Source organism: Pteropus vampyrus, unplaced genomic scaffold, assembly GCF_000151845.1.
Source record: "Pteropus vampyrus isolate Shadow unplaced genomic scaffold, Pvam_2.0 Scaffold225, whole genome shotgun sequence".
Lineage (NCBI taxonomy): Eukaryota > Metazoa > Chordata > Mammalia > Chiroptera > Pteropodidae > Pteropus > Pteropus vampyrus.
In genome coordinates, this window is record NW_011889006.1 from 707,464 (window position 1) to 734,870 (window position 27,407).

General features: G+C 42.1%; 1 long non-coding RNA gene and 3 pseudogenes across 1 annotated transcript; 2 read left to right on the top strand and 2 right to left on the bottom strand.

Annotated features, from left to right (window-relative positions):
* The first annotated feature begins 5,874 nt into the window (after positions 1-5,874).
* LOC111747517 lies at positions 5,875-5,993 on the top strand (annotated as a pseudogene).
* A 78-nt stretch (positions 5,994-6,071) lies between these two features.
* Positions 6,072-6,688, bottom strand: LOC105300998 (annotated as a pseudogene).
* Positions 6,689-8,035: 1,347 nt separating this feature from the next.
* Positions 8,036-9,123, bottom strand: LOC105301041 (annotated as a pseudogene).
* Positions 9,124-14,091: 4,968 nt separating this feature from the next.
* On the top strand, positions 14,092-20,340 carry LOC111747496. The gene is made up of 3 exons (XR_002783560.1): positions 14,092-14,617; positions 16,652-16,792; positions 17,798-20,340. It is a non-coding gene; the product is annotated as an uncharacterized LOC111747496 (long non-coding RNA).
* The last annotated feature ends 7,067 nt before the right edge of the window (positions 20,341-27,407 follow it).

Here is a 27,407-nt window from a genome sequence, read left to right on the forward strand (position 1 = left end):
AGTTCTTACTTTTAGATCAATTTGGAGTTAATTTCTGTGTATTGTGTTGGGTAAGTTTCCAAATTCATTACTTTGCATGTAGGGGTGTGTGTGTGTGTGTGTGTGTGTGTGTGTGTGTGTGTGTTTCTTGATCCGTAGTTTGACATTTATTAATGACTGGGGAATTTGTCAGCCATTATGCTATCAAATATTGCTCCTGCTACATTCTCTACCTTTTCCTCTTCCAGGACTCCCAACACTTTTTACCATTCCTTATATGTTTTTTCTGCTCGTTTTTATATTTTTCATCTTTTTGTCTCTCTGCCTCAGTCTGTATATTTTTTACTAACTTATCTTCCTGTTCACTAATCTCTCTTCAGCTGTGTCAGTTCTGCTGTCAAATCTATTGTTATTAATTTCACTTATTGTTTTACATTCTAGAATTTCCATTTTATTTATCTTTATATATTCGTTCTCCTGTAAAATTTTCCATTGTCATTTTGTTGAACATATTAATCAGCTATTTAAAAATCTGCATGTGAAATCTCAATATCTGTATCTCCTAAGGGTCTATTGCTGCTGACTTTTTCTGGGCCCCATTTCTTGGTATGCTTGATAGTTTTTATTCATTGCTGAACATTTCGTATGGAAAACTGTAAACACTCTGGATGATTTTATCTTTCTCCAGAGAAGATATACTTCAGTTTCTCTAGTCAGGGAGTTAGAGGTAGAACAGATTAATATAATCTAGTTAGGATTGAGCTAATTTGTGGCTGGCGTGCTCTAAGGTTTTATCTATTTCTGGTTTCTGTTTTCCCATTACTCTCAGGAAGTAAACCTTAAAAGGTCCTAGTTGAGAGCCAGGGATTTATAGGGAGCCCTCTTCCTTAATCAGCCTGAACTCCACGTTTTATGTCCCAAGCACCATAAGACAGCCAAGAGCTCTGTTTAGAGTCTCATCTCTTGCATATCCTTTTGCTCAGCTTCTTAGCTTCTCACTCTGCCACTTGCAAAGAAGAAAATGCCTTGCAGGGAAAGTTTATTGTTCTGGATTCTCCTATTCTCCAAGGATCTTGGCCCTTCAAGTCCTGGTTGTCTCAGGAGCTTCCTCAGCCCCATGAAATTGTTGAGAGAACTTCTGAGCTGCTTGGCCTCTCACCCTGTGCCACTTACAAACTGACAAATAGTTCTAGGTGAAAAGTGGAGTAGAATTTGGGCTCACCTCAGTGATTTTCCATTCTCTCTGGAAACTTGATCTGTCAACTTCTGGAAGGTCTCTGATGACTTACTTAAAATATTGTTTGTTTTTATTTTTATCTAGCCCTTCTTGTTCTTGGTGGGAGGGTTAGTCTGTTACAGGCCAGTTCATCACAGCTAAAAGAGGGAGTCTCTTCTTCACTTTGCACTCATTTTCTTGCTTTATTTTGCATATCACTTATGGCCAATTGATATGTTTTTTTAGTGTTTTTGTTTGAGCTTTATGAGAGCAGGCAATCAATCTGTCTTGTTCATTGCTGTGATGCTAGGACCTAAAACAGTGCCTAGTAAATAGTAGGGGATCAATAAATATTTTTAAACATTATGGTAGCCTTACGAATGAGTTATAAAAGAAAATTTCTTTTTTCTGCAACTGCTTGTATAGGCACTATCGCAAACTGGTTGAGAGCATTATGCCAGTTATCAATTTATTAACTATCAGCAACAAATTCATCTTTTGGTACTTGCTCTGCAGTAATGGACTAGATTATTTGAACATTTCTCCTCTACAGTGAGCATGATGTAGAGGGCGCAGTAGGGGCAATGCAGGAGGAAGGAAGTTTTTCTTCCTAGTCCCAGTGTGTTGCATTTTGCTTTTATTGCTACATGGTCTATAAGTAGTATGTGTGAGTGCGTGTGTGTGTGTGAATGTGCGCATGTGTATGTGTGTGTGTGCACTCGCATGCGCAATGGCCAAGGGAACCATCCACATGCCCAGGGAATGCAGTTCCTCAGCTACCATGAAGCCCCAGTGTGGGCCCAGTGATCACTTTGCTACTGCTCCCAGTGCAGATAACAGCACGCTGCAGGCCTCATGCCCATGGTGGTGCCCTGACTCCCTCTGCATGCCCACCCACCAGCCTCAACTCACTTTACCCTAGAGAATTATTTCCCACAACCCTCCTGATGTGAACACCACACACTCCAGGTACCTCAACCATCTCTGCATGCCTGCCTACCAACCTCAGTTCACTGGCACTCAATTTCCTGCTTTGCCTAGTGATTGCTAACTAGCTCTGGCCTGGGCAATCCAGCAAACTTTTCTGCCATCCAGTGGGCTACAAACATACCTTCTCCAATAAGGTCTGAACCACAGCCTTAGGGACTCTCCTTCAGCTCTAGGATACTTTTTTGAATCTTCTTCACATCTTTTTAGTTACTATCCTATCATTGTTTAACAATTCTTTATATTAACAATTCTTTACATTAAATTGTCCTGCTTAAATTACCTATATGGTTTCTGTCTCTTAATTAGACACAGATTAATAAAGAATTGGTACCAGGAATGGTCCCAGGAAATAGACCCATAAAGGTGGGGTTTGGTCATTGGTTTGGTTGTACCCTTGAACTTGAACAGCTTGCTGACCTCTTGCCAATGAGAAATGGGCTGCCAGTAACTCATACCATCCAGTGGCGTCACAATGACTATCATCTGTGGTTGATTGTGATAAAGTGCCAATGGAAGCTTGTGCCTTGGGAGCGCATGTGGCTCCTACCCTTTACTGTTAGGGCAGTAACAATGACTATAAGAGCCGTGGCACGAGACAGGTTCATTTGAGTGTATTGAGCACTTATAAGGAGAAAAAGGCAAGCTCAGGCCTGTTAACGCTCAGCTCAAGTCATGGAATGAGAACCAGGGAGCTTCCATGATAGCCCTAAAAGAAGTTCCCCTTTCCTGTAGCTCCACAATAGTGCTGAAAATCAAAAACAAAATTTGATTGTGTACATTACTGAATTATAATGACTATTGAATTAACAATCTTGCCAAGGTTTTCATGTGAAAGTTAGGGCATTGATCAGGAAAGAATAGGATCCTGAACCTTGAAATTGAGACATCTCAAATGAATTGAGACATCCAAATAAAACATAATCTTGAATTCCAGGTCATTCTGAGGGCCCTTATTAGTGGAAGTAGTTTGCCCTTCGGTGCCTGATGATACTAGTTTTCCTGTAAAACTAGTATCAAAAACTAGTATGAAAAACTCTGACAACGTTACCTGAGGCAGATACCTTGAAAGTAGCTCAGTGTCCTCAGGACCTACCACAGCCATCTGTTGCCACTAGGTTGTAAATAGTGTCAAATCTTGGTATGCTCTAGAGAGACAGGAACACAATATGAAATAGCTCAGGCACCAAAAGAATTGAAGGACTTTACTAGTATATATTGGTTCTAAGCTGGGAGACGTATTGGAATGGATTCTGAGGTTGGTAGAACAAGGAGGGCAAAATATAACACTGTAGCAGGCCAAGTTTTTGTATATGAATATGCTTATTAGAATTCCAGGCGTAATATGTTGGCTTGTGTAGCTAGAGGTGGCTCTAACTTGTTATATGGTTGATTGACTGAAACTTGAATTCAATATTCAACTTTAGTAAGGTGGCATTTAATAAAGTTAAGATGCCAGAGCTTTCCTGGCATGATGTGGAGGAGGAAATCCAAAGGCATAAGGAGATTGCAATGTTGGATTGGATTTATCATGTGTTACCTATCCCCCAACTATATTCTACGTGAAGGCCCAAGAAGACACTCCCTTTCCCAAGGCATTAAGAAATATATTGGTGAGGGGATTGCTTACATCCTTGAAAAGTTCCGTGGTTGCTCTCTGTCGTCGGCCAGTTACAACTATAGGGGATGCCACCTTTGAGATGGGCTCCTGATTTCAATGATAATGGTGGTATTCCATTGTAGCACAGGCCAGTGTAGGCACTTAACCATCAAAGACAAGGGTGGGCACATCAGCCGTAAAGAGCATCAGGGATGTTTCAATAATCAGAATGCCTTGACTTGCAAAAATTTTTAGTGGTAGCTAATTGATCATGGTGTCCCTAGGAATGAAACAACCAGCCTACTAGAATATTACTTGATCTATAATAATATAGGGAGGAGGCAAGAGAACTAAAATGTTAAATCAAGCTGTATTCAGAGACTGTGATATGCTGGTCAGCCATACAGCCAGATCACGAGGAAACCTGAAGAACAAAGGCAGATTTCTGCTGGAATTACTAACAAACCATTTCCCCATACCTGTGAAGGGAGAACAGGAAAACAGTCTTTGAGTCCCACTCTCTGCAAAATAAAATCATTCATCCCCTATGGCTAAAACCATGGAGAATCTATGGATCAAAGGCTGGGAATTGCTAGCAGGCCTTTCTTGTTACATATTCTTATCCTTTCACACTCTATGCCCATATCATCAAAGTAAATTGGGTAAACAAAGTCTTTAAACTGTAATTCATAGAAACTAAGAATGATATATAAACTGAATTCCTCAAACACTTGGGGTCCCTCTCAGTGTCTTCTGTCTGACCATCTCACTGTCATTCTCTCTGTCTCTCTCTTTCTGTCTCTCTCTCCATTTGAGTCTCTCTCAGGCTCTCTCTCTCTGCCTCTGAGGGGAGACCACACTCTGTCAATGGAGCGTTACCCCTTCTCTAATAAACTTTCTTTTTAACTCTAACTCTGGCATGCATTTGAATTCTTTCTTGCTCTCAGCCAAGAACCTTCTCTCGGTGCAAAACTACTCAGAGGCATTTGTCCTGTCCTGCATTATCATGACAGGAAAAACTCTAGGTCTGATAGCCAAAAACCTGACTTGAGTCGCCACAGTGAAGAATAATCCCCTCTCACCCAGTTTCCAGACTTAAGTCAGTTCACAGACCCAGAGCCCTTTGAAAAGGTCAGATTCCCCTTTGTACCACTGCTGCCAGTAAACACCTTAATTTTCCTCCAAGCATTCCCCAAAAGGACATGCAGCCATTTACAAGAGTGAGTATGTACCAGGGAAAAGGAAATACCCAGACCTTTCAGGGACTCGGCTCTGAACTGATGCCAATTCCTTGGGATTCAAAATGCCACTGTGGCCCACCACTCAAAGTAGGGTTGTATGGTGAACAGGTGATAGATGGACTCTCAACTCAAGTGTGACTCACCAGTTGGCCCATGACCTCACCCTGTGGTCATTTCCCTGGTTCCTGGAAGTATAATTGGAATAGATATACTTGGCAATTGACAGAATTCCTACCTTTGGGGATCATTATGGGGTCATTATTGTAGGCAGGGATAATTGGAAGCCTCTGGAACTTCTACCCCTTGTCAGGATAGTAAACCAGAAGCAATATTGCATCTCTGGGGGAAATGCAGACATTAATACCCCCATCAAAGACTTGAAAGAAGGAGGGCTAGTGATTCATAATCCTTCACATCTAATTCACTAGTTTTGATGCAGAACAGGGAAAATCCCCTCTGAGTGGGGATTCAAGTTCCTGCAGAGAGGCAGGGGGGAGGGTAGGGAGGAGGGAGGAGAAAGAGAGAGAGAGAGAGAGAGAGAGAGAGAGAGAGAGAGATCTTGACTGAGCACAGGAAAGAATTCAAGCACATGCCAGAATTAGAGTCAAAAGGAAAGAAAAATTTATTAGAGAAGGGGTAACACTCCACAGATAGAGCGTGGTCTCCTTTCAGAGACAGAGAGAGAGAAAGACAAGAGGGACAGAGAGAGAAAAAGACCAAGACAGAAAAAGCAAAGACCAAAAAAGACCTGAATGTTCAGGGAATTCAGTTTATATATACATCGTGCTTAGTTTCTATGAATTACAGTTTTTTTTTCAACACACAGCTTTTATTACATCTTTAAAATATCACAGGATGGCCATGCCACCCTGAGCATGCCCGATCCCGTCTGATCTTGAAAGCTAAGCAGGGTCGGGCCTGGTTAGTACTTGGATGGGAGACCACCTAGGAATACCAAGTGCTGTAGGCATAAAAAACAAACAAACAAACAAATAAAATATCACAGGTAAGTCTGAGGACTCATCCAACATCTTGGCATTTCTGTAGCTGGACAACTTTAACCTTATTCATCAGCCTGCTGTGAACTGTTCCTTTTTCAGAAACATAGATACTATCCAAAATTTTTCTGATATCCTCATTTTTCATTGTTGTGGCTTGTTGAATCAAACCAGCTGAATTTGATACAAGTTCAATGTCATGTCCTTCAAGAATTAACTCATCTTTCTGGGCTTGAGATACTGAACAAGCAACACCTGACCTCATCCGAACCCTGCGGATGTATTTTCCACCCAAGAAATTTCAAATTTCAACAGGAGAACCATTCTCCTGAATAACAACATCGATGGGGAAGTGAGCATACACAGACCTCATCCTGCCCAGTGTAACAGCGTTGATCATGTTCTGTCCATGACTACAGATAGTGCAAACAGTAGCCAATTCCTTTCTATTTCCCCACCATTTGTCAACCTAGAGCCTCTTCTTTTTCTTTCCAAGGAGACTGAGTTCTACATTGATGTGATTGAAGTCCCTCCGCAGGGGACCTCTGAGGCCCTTCACAATAACTGAGCGTCCCTTCAGAGTGATACCCACATTTTCTGGAACATCAACAGTCTGATTGCTGAGAATGGTCTTCATCCTCGCAGTAGATGCAGCAGAGAGGTGAACTACAGTTTAAAGACTTTGTTTACCCATTTTCCTTTGATGGTGTAGGTATACAGTATGAAAGATAAGGGTACTAATGTGAAAGGTGTGCTAGCCTTTGATCCAGAGGTTCCCCATGGTTTTACCTGGATAGGGAATGAATGATTATATTTATTTTGTGTAGGGCACTACTTAAAGACTCTGTTTTCCTGTTTTCCCTTCATAGTATGGGTAAATGGTCTGTTAGTAATCCCAGCAGAAATTTTCCTTTGTTCTGCATGTTTCCCACAGTCTGGCAGCAACACATCACAGGCTCTGGATATAGCTTGATTTAACATTTAGTTCTCTTGCCTCCTTCTTACATTAGTTTGGCCTGTGCAAAAGTCAGGTGGATATTAGAAAAATGTCTGTGGGCTATTGGAAAGTTAATAATCTGGTGGTGACACTGACTGCAGCTGCTATCCAGACGTAAGATGTTGCCTCTTTACTGTAGTATCTTTTACTGGGCCTGTGATACATCTAGAAGTGTATATGTGTATTTTATTTACAAATATATGAAGCTTTAAAGTTATCTTTTAAAAAATCAATTTCTAACTTAATTGTTTTGTGGTCTAAGCATATGGTTTTGTATGATAATAATCTCTGTAATTTAAGACTTATTTTATGTCCTAGCACATAGTCAATTTTTGCCATTTTTGTAAATGTCCCATATGTACTTGACAGGAATGTGAATTCTCTAATTATTGTATGTAAAATTGCTTATCTGTGGTGTGCTAATATAGTTCTTACTAACTTTGCTTGATCTAGAAATTTCTGAGATGTATGTTAAAATCTCCCATTGTCATTAGGGATTATAAACCTAATTCTGTCAGTATTTATTTTTGTGCTACATTTTTTTATAAGTTTGTCAGATTTATCTTCCAGCACCCAATTCTGATGTCAGCTACTTCTAATCTTCTGTTTAACCCGTCCATCTAGTTTATAATAATCATTTGTAATCATTTATACCTATCTAATCTTTTTTATCACAATTCATTAATTTTTCATGCTATTAATTGTTTTATGACTTCAATAATTTTTAACATAGCTTAAATCTTGTGTTGTTCAATTTTTTTTTTTAGAAAACTATTTTAAATTTATTTAATTGCCAGATACCTCTTTGGCTAGTATTTGAAGGACCATTATTTAGTCTTGCACCTGATGCATTTTTCTACTTTCTCATCTTCTTGTTCGCAAACCACCTAAAAGTCTTACTTCTTCTTTTGAACATTGTTCTTTTTGACACATTACCAAAATGGTCCCTCTGCTGTAATCACAGAAGATAATGTTGGAAAGTATGAATATCTAAGTGATTTGTAAAAGGTATTATATCTAAGTTACTAAAAAGATAGTCACAGCTGCCTGAAGCATGTCTTCTTCACTCATAGCATCACCTAGATCACTGTCAAGTGCTCCTGAACTTGTGGTTGCCTTTCACAGGAGTGTGAAAGCTGTTCTGGTGGATCCTCCTGCTGCTGCTGCTGCTTTTCAAAGTAGGCTTCTCTTTTCTGTAGCTCTTCTTAAGTAAAATGTGTACCTGATGTCTGTGGAATATCTTGAGATATATTTCTGGAACTACTTTGCATACTGAGCTGAATAGCCCTGCAGAGATTTGCTTCTTTATCTTCCATGTCAATTTGTTGGCAACTTAATACCAGAGCCCGACACAAATCCTTCTTATCTTCGTCTAACATTCCTGACCTATCATTTGCTTCCAAGATTCATTCCAGATCTGTTTTCTGGACTCTCTGTTCTTTTTGTTGTGCTAATTCTACTCCAATACGTTTTGGTTGATGCATCTGTTGGACCCTGAGCTTCTGCAGGAGTTGGTCCGCTTCACAATCTGGCAGATTACCCTTAAGAACAAATACAGAATAACCTTCCTATTGTAAGTGAGCCAAGAACAATGAAAAGTATGTGTCCGATATTAATTCTGGACCCATCAAGAGAGAATTCAAGTTGAACCACTGTTTTCCTAATTTTCTAACTGTAAATCAGTGTTCTTTATAATTGCATATAAATGATCTTTCATTTATGGGATCAATCCGAAGCCTCTGATACTCTTGACTGTTGAACAGGATTAGTTCCACACTCCAAACTTTCAAGGCATTGCTTATAACTGGAATAGAGAAAAAAACCACTGTCATCTATATTTCCACAAGGCTGCTGGAAAATGTGCGATAGTCTTCACTAGTAATCCTGTCATAGTATTAAAATCATAGTATTAAATCACAAAAATCATAAAATCATAGTATTAAAATTAACTCCTGCTGTTTGCAGCTTCTCTTCTTCATCTAGCTGATATATGATAGAAGATAATTCTACAGGGCCAAAATATTCTCCTTGCAACAGATTGTTGTATTCAAGCATTGTTTAGCACAAAGTGAGCCTTCTTGTTTTTCATGGAAGATGCACTCCATGTTTACTTGTCTAGATTGAATTTTTTAATTCCGTCGTCTGGGGTGCTGGAGGGTCTAATCCTGGTGTTTGTTATGTAGGCAAACTCTCATTCATGGTGGATTAATTCCTTTTGGGTTTTCTCATTTTGGATTGTGAGTTCATTTTGGTGGCCTCAAGATAAACCTTCATAGGCTATCGTAAAGATTGGGTAGATTAACTCAAATGAAGGTATGTCTCAAATCCCTGTGAAAATAAAATCACAATGAAAGGAATACATAGAAGGGCAAGAAGAGTCCACCAGGTCATGCTCTGTGTAAAAACAAACAAAGCAAAGAAAACCCACAAGAGGGACATGCTTAAACCATCAAACCCTGGCAAGAATCCCTCCCATGGGCCAGGCACTTTACTCATATCATCTTCAACCTTTATAACAACTGCAGGGGAGGTGATAGTCCCATTTCACAGAGAAGAGACGGCAAAAGGTCATTAACTTACATTTAATTGGGGAATCCCAGCTAAAACCCATGTCCGAATGATTATAAAGTTCACGCTCTTTCAAATTCACCCCATTGTCCTTCAGAACTATTACTGAGAAAAAAACACCCATCATTTGGGCTACATGTTTTTTGTGTTTTTTTTTAGTTTAAATTTTAATTCAGACCAGTTACCCCAGTGGATCATAAAAATGTGGTGAATAATAAAAAAAGAAAAAGAATGCATAAAACTGCAAAAGAATTGAATTTTAAATAGGGAAATTTTAGTTCTTCATTTTCTTTCATTTTTCCAATTTGGGATTTTGTTTATGTACAAAGAAGGCAATTAACAAGAAGCTTACTTATGAGAAACCCCTAAAGCCCCCAGAATCTAATAAAAATGTATCTGAGCTGAGCATTCCAAATACAACAGAGCTAACCAGTGTAAATTCTGTCCCTTAATGAGGAGCTTGCACATGTAGCCTCAACAAAAATAAGTTTATATCAGCAGACTGGAAACATTAAAGCTGATTGGTAGTGACACATTTCAATGGTCAATCCTTTGTTACCCAGGCCCAAAAAGGCTGCTGGGATGTGCCCATGGGAATGTTAGGTTCTGGGCTGGCGAGCTCTTCTGAGGATCAGCTTCCAGGGACAAGCCAGGGATATTCAGGAATTGCCAACTGTTTTAAATATCATCAGCATATATAATACCTAGTATTTGGAGTTAGGGGACCTGATTTTAATAAAGTAGATTCAATTCACTATAAAACATACAGTATGAGTTTATTTAAAGTACTGGACTGGGGTCTCTTGATTTAATCAACTTTCCACCAAAAGTTAGTGCTTGTCATTTGCTATAAATTTAATTCATGATCTTTACATCTCAGATTTGGCTCTAGGTTAAATTTTATTATAGGGATTTAAATTTTTTTAATAGTATTGAATAATTAACTAAATAATTAAATTTAATTATTAACCAGAAATACGAAAAGATTATCTTGTTCATGTATATAGCCAAAATAGATGATGCAAATAATTGGAGTCACTGGAAGATTTATTCTCTCAAACTAACTGGTCAGTTTTACATTTTGGCCATGACTTTATTTTTGCCAGATTCTGCGGGACCAACCACTGTCACAAAACAAAACAAAACAACAAAAAACTGACATTTAAAAGTACTTTATTTTTCTATAACAGCCACATCATATAATCTGGATTATTTCTTCTATAACAAATGTATATTGACTTTAACAAAACAAACTAAGTGATTTTAATACTATGACAGCAGTACAAATAAAATATTATTAAAATTGAATTTCTTAATCATATCAACATGAAAAAAAATCACCTTGGCTTCCTATTTAGTTAGAGCCCTTTAAAGAAAAGCTTTCTTCCTTTTTCAGTTTCTACGGGCTACAGAGTAAATTATTCCAAATGAAAATGTTCTTTCCACATCTGCCTTAATAAAGCCACTGACAGCTACATGAGGGCGTTTACCTCAACTGCATACACCCCCGTAAAAGGCTGGAGGGAAGGCCCTCACAATGGTCTCTGCGCCGGCCTGTGAAAGGGTTTCTCTGAGCTCTAAACCCAGGGTCAGAACTGTTAGGTGTCAGTGGGGTCATGTGTCCATTCCACGAAGCACTACAGGTGTCTCTCCAGAGGGTAGCACTCTATGCATACATATCCACAAACAATGCCCAAGGGTCCCAGCTCCCTGAATCCTGGCCAATGTTGGATATTTCCCACCTTGCTAACTTTTGTCTCTCTAATTGCTATAAAGTAGTTATCTATTTAATGAGTTCCTTATTGCATTTATCATTTCTAGAAGTTCAATTTGGTTCTTTTAAATATCTGCCATGCTACTTTTTCTAGTTTCTTTTTTCCTGTAGATATATTCAAACTATTTCTTTCAAATGATAAACTTACTCATTTTATAATCTGTACCAGATAGTTCCGATATCTAGTCTTCATGTGGGGCTGCCCCTAGGCCATATGGCACCTAAATGCAAATTAGAAAAAGTAGCCCTTCTTCAAGCATATTTTTTGAAAAGTTACAATATTATCACAAAACCTGACTAGCTCTGCCAGGGAGAATTTTCCAGCACTCTGGTGGCATACACACCCACATTGTCACCTATGCACACAATCCCTGGATGTTGGGGCACACAGCTGCTGATGGCCACACACTCCATGCCACCCCTGCCTCCAGGTGTCAGATCTGAAGTCTAGCAGCCACAGAAATTGGGCTTCTTAGGCAGTAGGCTGGAACCTAATTTCCTTGTGTCTTGAGTCATCTTTGACAATATGCTGGTCATTACATTTGAAAAATTATTTATAGAAATAATTTGTGGGCCAGGATGAAGGTAATTTCTTCTACAGAGAACCTGTGTTTGCTTCTTCCAGGAGCCTGGGCGCATTATCAGTGCTGAGCTACCCAAAATCAAGGCTTAGGATCCCTTGGATAACCCAGGCAAACAGAAGCAGACTGTAATGCTGGCAGTTGGTCCACTTCTAGTTTACCCTCATCCTGGCTTATTGTGGGGAAGGGGTCTCCTGTTAGACAGCCCCTACCCCAGGGCAGGTCCTGGGTTGTGATGAAGACCTAGCCATCTCAAGAGACCATTAAAAGGGAAGTTCAGCCCTCCCCTGGTGGGCAAAGGTCCTGAGAGAGCAGCCTCTCTCCTCCCTCCTTAGTTCCTCTGACCTACAGAGTGATGCTGTCGGTTCTTTACAGAGAATGTTTTCAACATTTTATCCAGCTTATTACATAGTTTTCAGCAGGAGGGTTGCTAGAGAGAATTTTCCTGCTACTACCAGAAAGAGAAGTTCTGTTGTTTTAATTTGCATTTCTCTGATTAATGGTGAATGTCAGCATCTCTTCTTACAGGTTTGAGTTTCCTCTTCTGTTAAATGCCCATGCATCCCCTGTGCCCTCTTTGTAGTTTCTTGCTTTCCTCTCGTTGATTTGCAGGTGTTCCTTAAATACTCTAGCTATTAATTCTGTGTTAGTTTTTTTATAATATATTTCCCTGGTCTGTTATCCATCCATTCAGTACCTTTATGGTGTTCTTTACTGAACAAAAATCCTTAATTTTGATGCAGGCGAATTCAACATTTTGTTTTTCTCTAGGTCTGAAATGTGTCAATATCATCCTTAATAATGGTTCAGACAGAGCTAGTTCTACCAGCATCATCTGACCTGCACAAAGCAAAGGGGCTCTAACCTGCCTCTGTTGTTCACTAAATTGTGTTTTCACAGGTTGAGTCTGCAGTGTTGGCAACCCCGCCACATTGCTGCTTCATTTGTCAGTTTCCGATAAAAACCACAAGTCCCTCATATGTGTTGCTGTTAAATGTCTGCCCCCTCAGTCTGTGCTTATTCATAAGTTTTAGACCTACAGGCAAAGTACAGATCTCTATTATTTTTCATCTTGATTCAGCCCGCCATTCCAGGCTGCTAAATTATTTTTGGACCCCGATTCTGTCATCCAGAGCTTCGGTTGTCCCAGTTTTTGCCACCTGAAACTTTGCTGAATATATCATCCATTCCCATGTCCAAGTTATTGTAGGAATGTGGAACACGAGAGGAGTAAGGCCAGAGCCCTGGACAGTGTTCTGGGCCGGAGTCCTTTTTCAGGAAGATGCTGATTGATGAATGATAACATGCCACCAGGAGTTACTGAAGAGCATTGAAATGCCTGAGCCTGGCCTAAGTGCTGGGAAGACAAAGGTGGCAAATGAACAAGTTCTCCACCCTCAGAGGGTTCACCTTCTAGTGGAGGAGACAAATACAATTAAATATATGATGGAAATTATAACTTTTGGTTTGACAAAGAACTCCCTCATTAATTGTCTTTTCTGAGTCTTATTTGGGATAGACAGTCAAGCAGGAATAAATTTACAAACCATCCCACATTTCCCAAGTTACCCTTGGGGTGATTTGTAAATTAGTCAAATGCTTTGCTGAAATTCCGGTGCACCATGTCTACAGTACTCGTGGAAATATTTCAAACAGGACGAAGATCAATCTAGTGTGAATTGCTCCTCGGGAATATGTGCAGTTCCCCTTTATAACTGCTTTTTAATTATTTGTTTGTAATTATTGTTCACTGCTGATTTCAATGTGGTGCTTCCTCAAAGGTCTCTGAGGCAAGTTCTCTCTGCCAGGATGGCTTTCATCAGGACCAGGAGATTCAAGAACATGATCTTACAGTTCTCAGTGTTTATCCGAGGAGGGTATTTATCTTCCAGCCCAGCAATTCAGGAAAGCCTAGTAAAGCCCCCTCAGGGTCCACTGTGGGGAGGTGGTAATGCAGTGTTTCCTCCAACATGGGACAGAGGGGGAGGTGTCCTGTCCCATGAATGAATTATGAAAGGTATTTAGCAGCACTTCTTTTTAAATAATATTGAATAGAATAGAAAGTATTATAGAACACACTGTAGATAGTAAAAGTAAATGTTGTTCTACGAAAATTTCCTTTCATTCTATATGATATGTATGTGCTCTGGGCGAAGACCTAAAATACAACTCTTACTGTGGGTCTTAGTCAAATTTAAGTTTGAAAGCTAATGGCATAGTGATTAAACCCACCCTTTTGAGTCAGCTAGAACTGGGTTCATCTATGACTTTGGGCAAGTTACTCAACCTACAAGAATTTCCTCAATAAAACAAGATTATAATACCCATCTCCTTGGGTTGTTATGAAGATTAAATGAAATAATAAGTGCAAATTGCTTAGTTCAGTAATGGAATGTAATGTGTTCAGAAGTCGTGGTTATTTTCCAGCTTCAAAGATATGCACACATGGCCTTGTTTCCTTCTCATTCCCAGCGCTATTAATTGCACTTCCTATTTTCTATTTTCAGCAATTTGGAGAAGCAAGTCTGTGGCTTTCCAGCAATCTTGGATTTTATGGATATTATTTCTCACACTTCAGAGGGTTTCAAGGCTCATGAACCTGCTTCTCGCGCGGCTGGATGCGTGTGTTACCTGCAGTTTGGGACCGGATCTGCGCGCTCCAGCCCGCCCCAGCTGGTTGGAGATGGGCCTCCAGGGCACCTTTGGTTATTGAAGTGGGGGTGGGGTGAGGGTTTTGTTTCAAAAAATAGGCTCTCTCCGTCCTTTTTCTCTGAGGAAAGGAAAACTTCTCCTGCCTGTATTCCCAGCGCTGTAGGATTTCTCATGTTCCTCGCGGGTTTGAGGTGCCCTTCGGCCCGCCGGGCCTCTCTCCCTCCTCCCTGAACCCCTGCCCCTTGGCCGTGGGACCCAGGTGAGCTCAGCCCACCACCTGCCTCACTCTGACCCGGGTGCTAGAGCTATCTGCCCGCCCAGGTTTGGAGAGCCGCCCAGCTGTAACCCCCTCTCTGGGCTGGGGTCCAAAGGCGAGGCGGGAGGACTGAAGAGCCCATCACCTTACTCGAGCAGGTCCCCGGTTGGCTGCTGTTTGGCCACGTGACAGCCCAGCAGGCCTCCCTCATTCACTCTTCATTCAATCCTTCATTCACACCAAGCTCTAGTGATAGCAAGATGACTAAAAAATGGTCTCCGCTCTCCAAAAGCTCAGGCTAGTCCCAAGTCTTTCATGCCACCCCTCAAGTCTGTATCAAGCAGCTGGGGTGGGGACACCTCTCAGAAGTTTCTAACAGTGGAAATTACCTATATTAACAATAAAATTTAAATTCCAATATGTAAGGTTTATAGAGTGAGGAAAAGAATCGGGATCAAAGAAATCTGAAGACATGCAAAGTTGGCTTTTAAAATAGACTTCCCATTTCAAGGGTTTTCCCTTTAAATTGTCTATAAAACAGGAACCAACCTCATTTTTATTTTCCTATTACATATTTAGTGCCCTATGTGGAGAGGGTAGCAAGATATTGCAGCATCACTTCTAGTCCATGCTCAATGCAGCATCACACCGAGAGAACCCTGGGTTATAAAGAAGTCCACTCCACTTCCGGAGACAGGTCCCCAAGTGATTGAGCGTGGGACACTCCCCACTCTTCAGAGCTAGCAAATAAACATCGCTTAGAAAAAACTTTGCAGTTGATACACCAGTAGGCATTGAAATGGATACTTCTCAAATATTCCAAGATTATATACTCTTTTCAGCAACCCCACGGGAACTAGGCTTTTATCTTTAAAAATGGCTATTTGATTAGATAGAAATTATTTTTCTACAATCTTCCTTTTGCCAAAAATTGGTTAAAATTTTTTTGTTATATCTGTGCTTTACAAATCGTGGACTTTGTGTCAAAATTAAATCTCAAAAGAAATAGACGTTATGGAAAGATCAGCTGAGCAGAGCCATACAAAAGACACTGAGAACTAATGGTTAGCAAATGACAATGTATTTTTCAATATTTCAATTTCTCATTCTGATTACAAAATACATTAGAGGCACATGACATAGAAAGTGGCCCTCTCTAGTAATTCCACTTCTAATGACAAACTTCAAAAACAGTAGAGTGCCTGGCCCATCTTATCCATAGTGAGATGCCTGTGTGTAAACACTCACCCAGAAGCACATGTAAAATAAGTAGAAATGTTTGCTTCCATCAGATAGTTTGAAGTACATCTGACTGGTGGGAGGACGGAACAGCCTGGAGGGGCTTGTGCTGGTGCTGGGGGTGGTGCTCTGCCACCCCTGCAGCATTTCTTCAGCTGGGGTTGACTGAAAGGGACAGAAGGGAAAACTGGGGGAAGAGGTTACTCAAAGGAAACCCTTCAAGTTGGCATTGCTCAGTCTGGGAATAAGGACAGGGAAGGGGAAGAGCTGGGAGGTGGCAAGCAATTGCTATGGTGACAACTGAGGAGGCCAGTGAGGCAAACCTGCAGAGGGAAGGTTGCACATACCCATCCTCAGTGACTCCAGGAGAGGGCCAGCTGCTCTCTCTCCACACTGCTGCCACCTCTACTACCACCACCGGGTGCCGTGCACAGAGCGGAGCTCACAGATGAGCTCGTGCAGGTGGCAGGCAGCAGTGGTCTTCCTGGACATCCGCTCAGAGCAAAGCGCTTTCCAGAGATGCAGAAGGCAGCTGATTATTTCTCCCTACCCTTCTCCTCCAGTTCATTTCCCCCCGACAGGGATGCTGGGCCAGTCCTTGCCATCGTGGAACTACTCTCTAATGACAGATGGTGAACAAGTGAGTTGAAAGAACAGGGGACCCAACTTACTTAGGAACGTGTCGTGGAAAACCTTTGAAAAAGGTATCTATCAACTAAGACTTGAAATACACCCTCTCCCCAAACCACATTCCTCCAGGTGCTATCCCTTTGCAGGACATAATTTCATCCTAGCCTCACCGTCTCTGTCTACATATCAAAATGTGGCCTATTCTGGCCAAGATCCCTTCCTAAGATCTTGTTTAGTTCTCTTTTGTTCAAGGCTAAGATGACCTCAACCCGCCATTCCCTAACGCATTTGTGTCCCTGTTTAAGAAATCCTACGCAAAAGAGCTGGGGTGGGCTTTTACCACTGGAATTCTGGGCACTGGCCTTATGCCAAGCCTAATGTGGGTGCCATGCATACAAGGAGACTGCCTGCCTATTTTCCCTGGAAGCTTGGGAATTGGGTTTTGCTATGTGAGGACAGGTTTCTTGTGGCTCCAGGGGAGACATACATTTCTTCTATGGATGGCTGCTGCAGTTCTGAAGGGATCCCGGTTTCTGCAAGCCCTTGATGCAGCTTTGAGGGCAGCCGGAGGGCAGCTCAGGCCATTGCAAGTTTGTTCTCTTCTACCTTCTGCCCACTGGCCTTGGCAGTGCGATACCACCACCCCCGGGCAAGCTTTGGTAGCCTCTAGACATACAGAGACCCTGACGCAGTACGCCCAGTTCAACAGCTGATTCCGGAAAGGCCGTGGCTGTGTAACAGGAAAACTGTAATACAAGTCCTCTCCACCTCCTCCATCCCACTTCTGAGAATGTGTGTAGGGGTGCTGCATCCAACAGGGAGAGTTGAGTATAACAGGATCCTTGCTTTCAGCAGGCAAGCGTGACTCAGTCTTACCCACTAGCTCTAGACATGCTTGTCGTCTATACTCCCTCTGCCCCCATTCTCTCCAGAACCAACAAAAGCTATAGTGGGTTGAATGGTGCCCTCGCAAAAGATATGCCCACATCTTAATCCCTGGAACCTATGAATGTGAACTGATTGGAAAAAGGGTGTTTGCAGATGTAATTAAGAATCTTGAAATCATCTTGGATTAACAGATGAGTCCTAAATCCAATGACGAGTGTCCTAAGAGATACACGAGGAGACATGAACAGAATAGAGGGCCTTGTGAAGATGGAGACAGAGAATGGAGTTCCACAGCTGCAAACCAAGGAGCACTAGAGCCACCAGTTCCTGGAAGAGGCAAAGGATCATCCCCTAGAGCCTCTGGAGGGAGCATGGCCCTGCAGACACACTGATTTTTGGACCTCTGGCCTCCAGGATTGTGAGAGAATAAATTTCTGTTGTTTCAAGCCACCCAGTTGGTGGTGATTTGTCATGATGGCCCTAAGGAACGAACACACCACCCCTGACAAACCCAGTGGTCCATTCCCAGTCCTCTTCCCCACCCAATGGCAGCACTTGGAGGTGACCGTCTTATCCTTCAGATGCTTCCTTCACTCTGCTTTCCTGAGCCCACACACTGTGTTTCTGCCTCACAAGATGCTTTCATAGTCTTTCCTGCTGGATCCCTCACTGCTACCTGACTTCTAAATGTTGGAAGCCCCCAACTCGACCGTCAAGAATCCCCTTCGTGAAATCATCTGTCCCACAGCTCTAAACACTTCTACATGCCGACACTCCTGAATTTAACCTCTGCAGGAACCTGGCAGAGTTGGGGCTCAAAAACTACTAGGAGGAAGACTGAATCATTTTACATGAATTCCCATTTTAAACGTTTACCACATTCACTTTGAAGGCACTTTTGGATATACTTTGTTCTTCTCATAAAGCCCTGTGGCTTTGGGGTGACTGGATGCCAGTCCTTCAGCTCTTTTGTGGCAGAACCCAGGTCTCTGGATCTTCTGTGCATCTCTTACTGATTCCCCTGACAAGGCGGGGACACCATGAAGGCTTTGCTCCACTGATCATGCTCTCCTACGATTTTTCTGTAGAAGGAATCCAGTCTAGTGTGATTTGCCCTTTGAGTATTAAGGCCTTTTCTTTTACGACTACAGCACCTAGTCTTCCCAGGTGGTCTCCCCTCCAAGTATTAACCAGGCCCGACCCTGCTTAGCTTCCGAGATCAGACAAGATCGGGGTGGCATAACTATAGACATATTAAGCCTCCTAAAGAGGCTTTTCTCTAGAACAGGAGTTGGAAAAGTATGACCCATGAGCCAAATCTGGGCAGCCACCAGTTTTTGTAAAGAAAGTTTCACTGGAACATGGCCACGCTCATTCACATACCTACTGTCTTGCTGTTTCGTGCTCCAACAGCAGAGCGGCGTAGCTGTGACAGACACTGTCGTAAGGCCCACAGAGCCAAACGTACTTACTCTCTGGCCCTTTACTGAACAGCTTGCTGAATTAGCTACAGTGAAGGCTTTCCCCTCCTTGGTTTGTTTCCACAATCTGTCTCCTACATCAGTTCTGAGATAAGAGTAAGGTGTGATCTCTTTTCTGCTTTCCCACTCATCACACTCAAGGGATTTGAAATTGTGTGAATTCTACTACGTTAATGAAAGTCTCCAAGGTCATTAACAACCTTCCTTCCCTCCTCCCCCACCGTCCCCAGAGAGGAGTCTCTGATGAATAAGGTTGATGCTCTCCAAGGCTTTCCCACATTTGCGACGCTCTCAGGTTTCTCTCCTGCGTGGCCTCCGATGGGCCCTGAGACTCCGGTTTTGGCCGAGGGCTTTCTCCCGCCTCTAGATGCTTAAAGTTTCTCCACAGTATGAATACTGTGATGGGTGATGACGACATCGGGCTGGTCCCTGAAGGCCTCCCTGCACTTGCCACATAGAAAAAGGCTTCTCTCCAGAGTGAATAGTCAGAGGAACCAAGGGTTGGAAGCATTTACACTCACAGGGCTTCTCTCTGCTGTGAACTCCGCAGTGTAAAGTAGTTAGTTTGTGGAGGTTCAGAATGAGCCACCCAAGATGTGCCTCAGTGGTTTATGGATTATTTTGAGCTAAAGGCAACCCCTGCCCCACTCGAGAAACTTTTGCCCCTCCCTTAACTACCTAGAACTTGAATTAAGGGCCTTGCCTGGAATAAGAGATTATAAAAAATAACCTCTTTTGACCTGCCTATAGAGCAGGGCAAACTACTAATCACTAAATGTGCTCTTCCTGCAATGACCCTTTGAAGCCCCAAGGTGCCTTACCTCATCCCTACCTTGGAATGTCATATGAACCCATGTTCCCTTTCTGTCTTTGAACTTCTCATGTATGTGGGGTTCCCAAACATATGTATGTAATTAAATTTGGTTACTTTCTCTTGCTAATCTGTCTCATGTCTATTTGATCATTAGACCAACTGAAAGAACCTTGAAGGTAAAAGAAACTTTCTTCCTCTCCCATAGTGTATTATATAAAAGCTCTTCTACACTTGTGCATTGCATATGGCCTATTTGGGCTGTGAACTCTCTGGTGTGTAATGAGATGTGACCTATCTCTGAAATCTTTCCCGCATTCTTTACGTTCTGTTCAGCTTTTCTTTAGTGTTGCCTTTGTGGACAAAAAAAAAAAAAAGGGCCACATACTATACCTGACAAGCTGAGGGGAGGCCAGCATGGCGGTCCTTACAAACTTAGAGACGGAAAGTAACCACATAAGAAGGTCTGAACATAAAAATTCCTAACCAAAAGCAGGTCATAGGGGTAGTCACTTCCTAGGCCTATAGCTTCCTCGACAAAGTGAGACTATTTATCACCTTTTCGCATCTAAGATGTCAGGATAAATGTCAGGATAATCTCCTCTTCCAGAGCCCTCAGAGCACAATCGCTGCACCAGAGCACAACTTTCAGTGCTATCTTGCTCCCCCATATACCATCTGTATGTATGTGCTATAAATGTTAATCATTAAATATCCTGTACTCACAAATGAAGAAGTGTGTGTCTGTTTTATTTTTTAATCCAATCCCAGAGATTTCTTTGCTTTGCTTTCTTCCATCCCATTAATCTACCACCAATGGTTTTTACGTAATCCTCCTTCTGTCTCCTCCTTTGATTCTAATGCATAAAATAAGCTGCAAAACTGCCATTCTCTGGAGCGTTTTCTCAGTTCGTTGAGATTTCGCTTTCTGGCAATTGTCATTGGTTTGGCTCAAATAAACTCATAAAAATTCTCTACGGGTTTGGACATTTCTTACATCAACAACTGTTTGATCAACAGCAAAAGTGGCCTCCTGAAAAGAGACTTCTCTGTCTTCCTTATAGATATCCAGATATGCTCCTTCCCCTCATATGTGCTTGCTGATGAGAAGAAATGGCCTCATCTTGAAAGGTTTTCCCACACTTGTTACATTCGTGGGGCCTTTCCTATTATGAAGTACTGATGAGTGGCTTGAGTGACTGGTTCCTGATGCTTTCTCTACACGTTCAGCACTCAGGAGACTGCTTCCCATGTGTGTAAGCTGGGAACTAGGGCTAAAGGTTTTGCCACATCGCTCACACTCATAGACCTTCTCTCTGTTGCAGACAGTCACAGCCCTAGACACACAGAATTTCCCACAATTGCTGCAGGTATGGGGTCTCTCATGTGAACGTGAGAACATGTGTCTGTTTCCCCATACTTTCTCATGCTCCTTACACCCTTAAGACTCTTCGTCTTTGGAAGTCCTCTGGGCCACAGGATGAGCGAGAGCAAACCTCTCTCCAGTGGATATTCTGATATGCAATAAGTTGTGACTTCCTCATGAATCCCTTACTACACACACCATACTTGGAGGACCCTTTCTCCTAAGACCCCTCGTGGTTTCTTGGGATTCACAAGAATATTCAAAATTGGATCTCGAGCCTAGCCTTTGGGAGTTCTCCCGGCGCCTTCCCTCCACACTTAAGGTCCTCAGAAATGGCACGCTTTAGAGTTAGTTCCACCTTCCTGGTTCTGTTGTCACCATATGACAAATAAAAACACATGACCTGATCCCCATTCTGAGCAAAAATCAACTTGAGAAGAAGAATCACCTATAACAAAGAGAGAATGGTGGTGTGCAGCACTTATCTTCACAATCGGTGACAGTAAGGGCAGGGAATGGGACCACAGTGGAAACCTCCAAGAGCCAGCAAAGAAAGCTGCACGTAAATGCATGAAGGAGAGCAAGGGGGAGGGAACAAAGGGTAGGCCACAATACCTGGTGAATAAATAAAGTCAACCCCCGGAAGGAAAGAGGTGAGAAAACAAAGAAGCAGGTAAAAGAGGATAGCTGAGGGCTGAAGGTCAAGCCACAGCAGCAGGCCACTGGCTTCTCATGCAGATGGCAACCCAGAGAAGAATGTGCGGCAAGTTATTTATGTGGAGGTTTTCATCAGATTTCCACCTGGTGGCTTAGAGGCCAAGAGAAAACGAGGACTTATTTAAATCAATGTTTCGCCCTGGGTTCTTCAACACTTTAAATGGCACAAAGAAAGGAGTTGCAAGGAGGGGGGCTAATGGACTCTCCCTTCCTCACCTGTGTCTTGTATCCTCAGCTGCCTGCAGGACTGGCAGCTTCCCTATGATGCTTCCCCTTGTTCCAAGAGGATGACCAGGTTAATGTGCAAAAAAATGAAAATTCTGTTCATAGCACTGAAAACAGGAACGTGAAGATGGACCAAAACCAGCCTTGACCCTTCTGTCAACATGAAACAGATATGGCTGGAGAAACAACTGAAGAGCTTTCCAGGGAAGTGCATATATGTAGGGCAACCGTCTCAGGGCAGAAGTAAAACTCCCAAAGGCGGGGTTTTCATTGCAAAGGTGGTTCACCTGGGTGAGCGTCGCTGAGGGTGGACTCAGAGTGCAGGGAAGCCGCCCATCTCCAGCAAGAGAAATATCAGAACACACCATTAACGGGAAGCAGAAATAACCCACCTTTTACCAGGAGGGACCATGCAGCTTGCAAGGATTCAGAAACTAAAACCAACCAAACTAAACCCTTTAGACCACACCCCCACTAACAAGTGGGTGGCAGCAATTACCATGGCAAATTGAGTCAGTTCTTAGGCAGTCAGATCATGTTCCCCAAATTCTGCATCATCACATCCTAATAAAGATGCCTTCCCAAGGGGTCAGACAATGCCAGTCCCTATGAGTGAAGTGTGTGGCCAATGCCTCACATATCCTCTAAGGTCACCCAATCCTGAAACACATGATTTCTGCTGCCACCAGAGAAATAATCTCTGAAGGGCAATCAGATTCAGCAAGGGAAAGGGAAAGCTTTGAGTCTGTTTGTGTCTGACAAGCAGGGAGTGTACGGAACGGACCAAGGGCTAAGTCTAGAAAGACTCTTCCAGCAGGGCAGGGGATGGTCAGGGCTGCTGTGGTCAGCAGATGTCACAGCAAGGGAGGCACAAGGGAATAATTCTATTTTTCTCCTCTACTCTCAATACGTCTGGTCACCAAATGTATGTGGGGGTAGGGGTGGGAGAAAGAGTATTCCTAAACCAAGCAATTCTCAGACACCAGCTGGGTGCCCCACAATTTAACTTAATTCTGACACTATCTACTTGGCTATAGCATCAGATCCCATGGGTTAAGGGCCCAGTCCTACAAAACTGCCCCCACTTCAGATGCCAGTTGCCAAGTCCGAGTTGTCATCTGTGCTTCTGACTGACTGGCTATAAATCAGAGGTTCCCACAACCCCCTCCTTGGGTTCAATTAATTTGCTAGAGAAGCTCTCAGAACTCAAGAAAAGTTTATTTACTATTGCCAGTTTATTACGAATGATATTAAAAGATACGAATAAACAGCTGGATGAAGAGATGCATAGGCAGAGCATAGTCGCCCGGGTGGACTTTGGGTGCACTACCCTCCTGGCAAGTGGGTGTATTCTTGTTCACCAACCCAGAAGAGCTCATCAAATCTCATTGTTTTTATAGGGCTTAATATCTAGCACTCTTCCCTTCCCAGAGGTCAGCAGGTAGGGCTGAAAGTTCCAACCCTCTCATCACTGTTTTTCTGGTAACCATCCCCAATCTGAGGCTCTCTAGGGGCCCCACTGTAAGCCACCTCATCAGCATAAACTCGAGTATGCTCAAAATGGGCTCCTTATGAGTAATAAGAAAATCCTATCACTCAGGAAATTTCAAGAGTTTTAGGAGCTCTGTGCCAGGAATCAAGGAGAAAACCCAAATATATTTATTATGCCACAGGAAGGAATGCAAACCTTATTTGGGTGGCAAGACAAGGTCTTGGGAAGGACAGCAGAGGGAAGCAAGGCTTACCGGACCCAAGAGTTAGGGCTGCAGCTGCCATGACCCAGCTTCGTGGTTTTTCCTCTGCAGAGGGTGAATACTTTGGGGCCACAACTGGCTAGGCTGGAGGAAACTTATACAGAAAAAAAAAGGCAGTCAGTCCCCCTGCCTTGTACATTTGTAACCCCAGAACCAGCTCAAAATGGTCCTATCCAGTTAAACAAGATACTGGGTTGCTTTATAGAGACAACAGATCGAAATCATATGTCATGCAGCCAAATGTGCAGAGGAGAAAACTTTGACCTCCAGCAGCACCTGGAACCAAAGTCTCGCCCCTCGCTGCCACCCCTCTCCCAAACCGAACCAAAGGACCAGGATATGACTGGAACTTGAACACCAGAACACTTTCAGAAGCAAAGGATCCACTTTCCAAGAATACCCAGTGCGGACACCCCTTACCATAAATGGCCAAGTACCAAGTCCTCCAACTAAAACTTGCTCCACCACTGCTTCTGCACATGCATTCCTCCTAACCTCTTAAAAACTCAACCTAGTCCAGCAAGCAAGACGGATCTGAGGCACTATCAGGTCTCCCATCTCCTCAGATGGCACCTTCTTGATCAATAAACCTTCCTTTACTCCAAACTCTGTTTTGTTTTGGCCTTTCGAAGTGTCAATTACATTAGGTAACACCCTGACCAACTCCCAATGACCAGGGAAGGATCACATACACAGGCAGGAATATTTACAAAAGGGGGAGTGTGCACAGCCCTGCAGTTCTGAATTCACACCCAAATCCACTTCAGAAACCAGACTCTGTGGGTAATAATGTACCCAACATCTCTCATGTGGAGGAAAAAACTGGTAGGCTTCACTTCCATCTTAACTTGGGCTGCTAAATAAGCAACTAAAAGCATCATGATGATAAATCCCCATTGGCCAGATGGATATGACATGTCCACTGGCAAGAAATACCATGACATGTCTACATATGAAATACCAAGAGCTATAAAGAGAATAAAGTTGGTCTCTGTGGAAAGACCGGGAGATGTTTTCATAATGCAGTAATATGCTGTAAGTGGAAAACAAGGTTCATCTTGATCTTTTTAAAATACATATATTCACACATAAAATCTAGATGGCTTTATCCTAAACTCTTGAAGGAAAGGATTAAGAGAGGTATTCACCTTCCATACTTTTTTAACACAAAGAACTTGTATTACTTTCATAATAAAAAAAAGTTTTCTTAGAGTGTACATATGGCTTCCCATGTCTACATCCACTGGGTTGTAACCCTTCCTTTTCCCCAAATAAATCCTTTGAGGTGATAAAAAAAAGTTTTCTTTCAAAATTTTTTTATTATGGTAAAATATAAAATGTAGCTATTTATTTACTTTTTAAACAAGCACAAAGATTTATTTCTCACTCGTGTTACACAAGGGCTGTGGTTGTTTACGGCTTTGCTCCATGGCATCCAGGCTGAAAGGACAATCCCAAACAAGGCTTTCTCACGGCTGAGCCCAACCAACAACCACTCTTTTTTTTAAAGTTGTGGTAAAATGTACGAAACGTAAAATTTACCATTTTAATAATTTTTCAGTGTACAGTTCAGTGGCATTAAGTACATTCACATTGTTGTTCAACCATCACCACCATCCAACTCAAGAACTCTTTTCATGTTCCCAAACTGAAACTTCGTACCCATTAAACAACAACTCTCCATCCCTCCCTCCTCCCAGCCCCTGGAATCCACCATTCTACTTCTGTCTCTCATAGGTGCTTCATATAAGTGGAAGCAAACAGTATTTGTCCTTTTCTGTTTTTTATTTCATGAACATAATGTCCTCAAGGCTTATCCATGTTGTGGCATGTAAGAATTTCCCTCACTTTTGAGGCTGAATAACATTCGTGTATGTATGTGTGTGGGTGCATGCATCACATTTTGTTCATCCAATCATCCATTGGGTTTCTCCACCTCTTGGCTAGTGTGAATAATGCTGCTATGAACATGGGTGTGCAAATACCGGAGTCCGTTTTCAATTCTTTGGGGTATACACCAAGAGGTGGAATTACTGGATCATATGATAATTTTTCTAAGGAACTGCCATACCATTCTCCATAGAGGCTGTTTTACATTCTCACCAGCAATGCACAAAGGTTCCAATTTCTTCATAGCCTTACCAACACTTGTTATTTTGTTTTTGTTTTTGTTTTTTTAATAATAATCATCCTAACGGGTACAAAGTGGTATCTTATTGTGGTTTTGATTTGCATTTCCCTAATGATTAGTGATGTTGAGCATCTTTTCATATGCTTATTAGCCATCTGTGTATCTTCTTTTGGAGAAATGTCTATTCAAGTCCTTTGCGAGTTTTTTAACGGAGTTTTTTTGTTGTTGAATTGTAGGAGTACTTTATATATTCTGGATATCTTTCAATTTGTTCAAACTTTCTAAAAAGTAGAGTGAACTGCAGTCATTCTGTCATTCATGTTTCATTTACTTGCTCTTGATGACCAAGAGTGTGTCAAAAATATCTTTTATAGTTGGATCGAGATCTTGGAGATTTTGTAGCTTTTTTATTTTGAAATGATAGATCTTAGATACTTGTTCTGGAGTTAAGATAGCATCACAGGCTGAATGTAAAAGGTAAACATATATGCCAAGCCAAGCAGGAGAGCTAGTCTCTTTTAGCCCATTGCAGCTCCTCCCAAAGACCACCTACTTCACAAATCAGGGTGGGAAAACTATAGTAGACAGAAACTGCATCTGGAAAGAATGACAAGGTTCATCACTTCATGTATATTATAAAATAATTTTGGTTTCACTGAGAACATCTCCTGAAAAAAATTTCCATAAAGAGCAGGTAGTGAAAATTATACTTGCTACCAAAAATGAACTGTGACTATTAATGGGACAGATTTTTTAAAAAGCTTCTCCAATGCGATCTGAGCACTCTGTTAGAGGCTGCTAGTCACCTACCAACACCACTCTCTTCTTTTCTACTAACAGAGACACATTTGTATTCAAGGTGACAAAGTACTCAGTTAAAAGGCCACATCCCCCAGCCTTTCCCACAGCCAAGGTTGGCTATATGATATAGTTCTCACCAAAGAAGTGAAAGCAGGAGTCACTGGACAAGGATTCCAGAAAGCTCTTTAAAGTCTTGTTATTGAAAGTATGATACTTTGTTAGAAATACAGAAATCTTGGGCCACAGTCCAGACCTACAAAATCAGGATCTGCATTTTAACAAGGTCCTCTCTTGATTCACACATACATTTAAAGTTTTGAGAAGTACTCCTTCAAGGGGAGCTGACTTAGTTAGCTTTACATTCCTGCTGGGAATGTGAATGTGATGGCTTGGAGCTACAGTGGCCATCTTTTGACCATGATATGACCTTCAAGAAGCCACATGCTAAGGATGGCAGTAGGAAAAAAGGGATCTGGGGCACTGATGGCATCATGGAGACACCACACTGCCTGGAA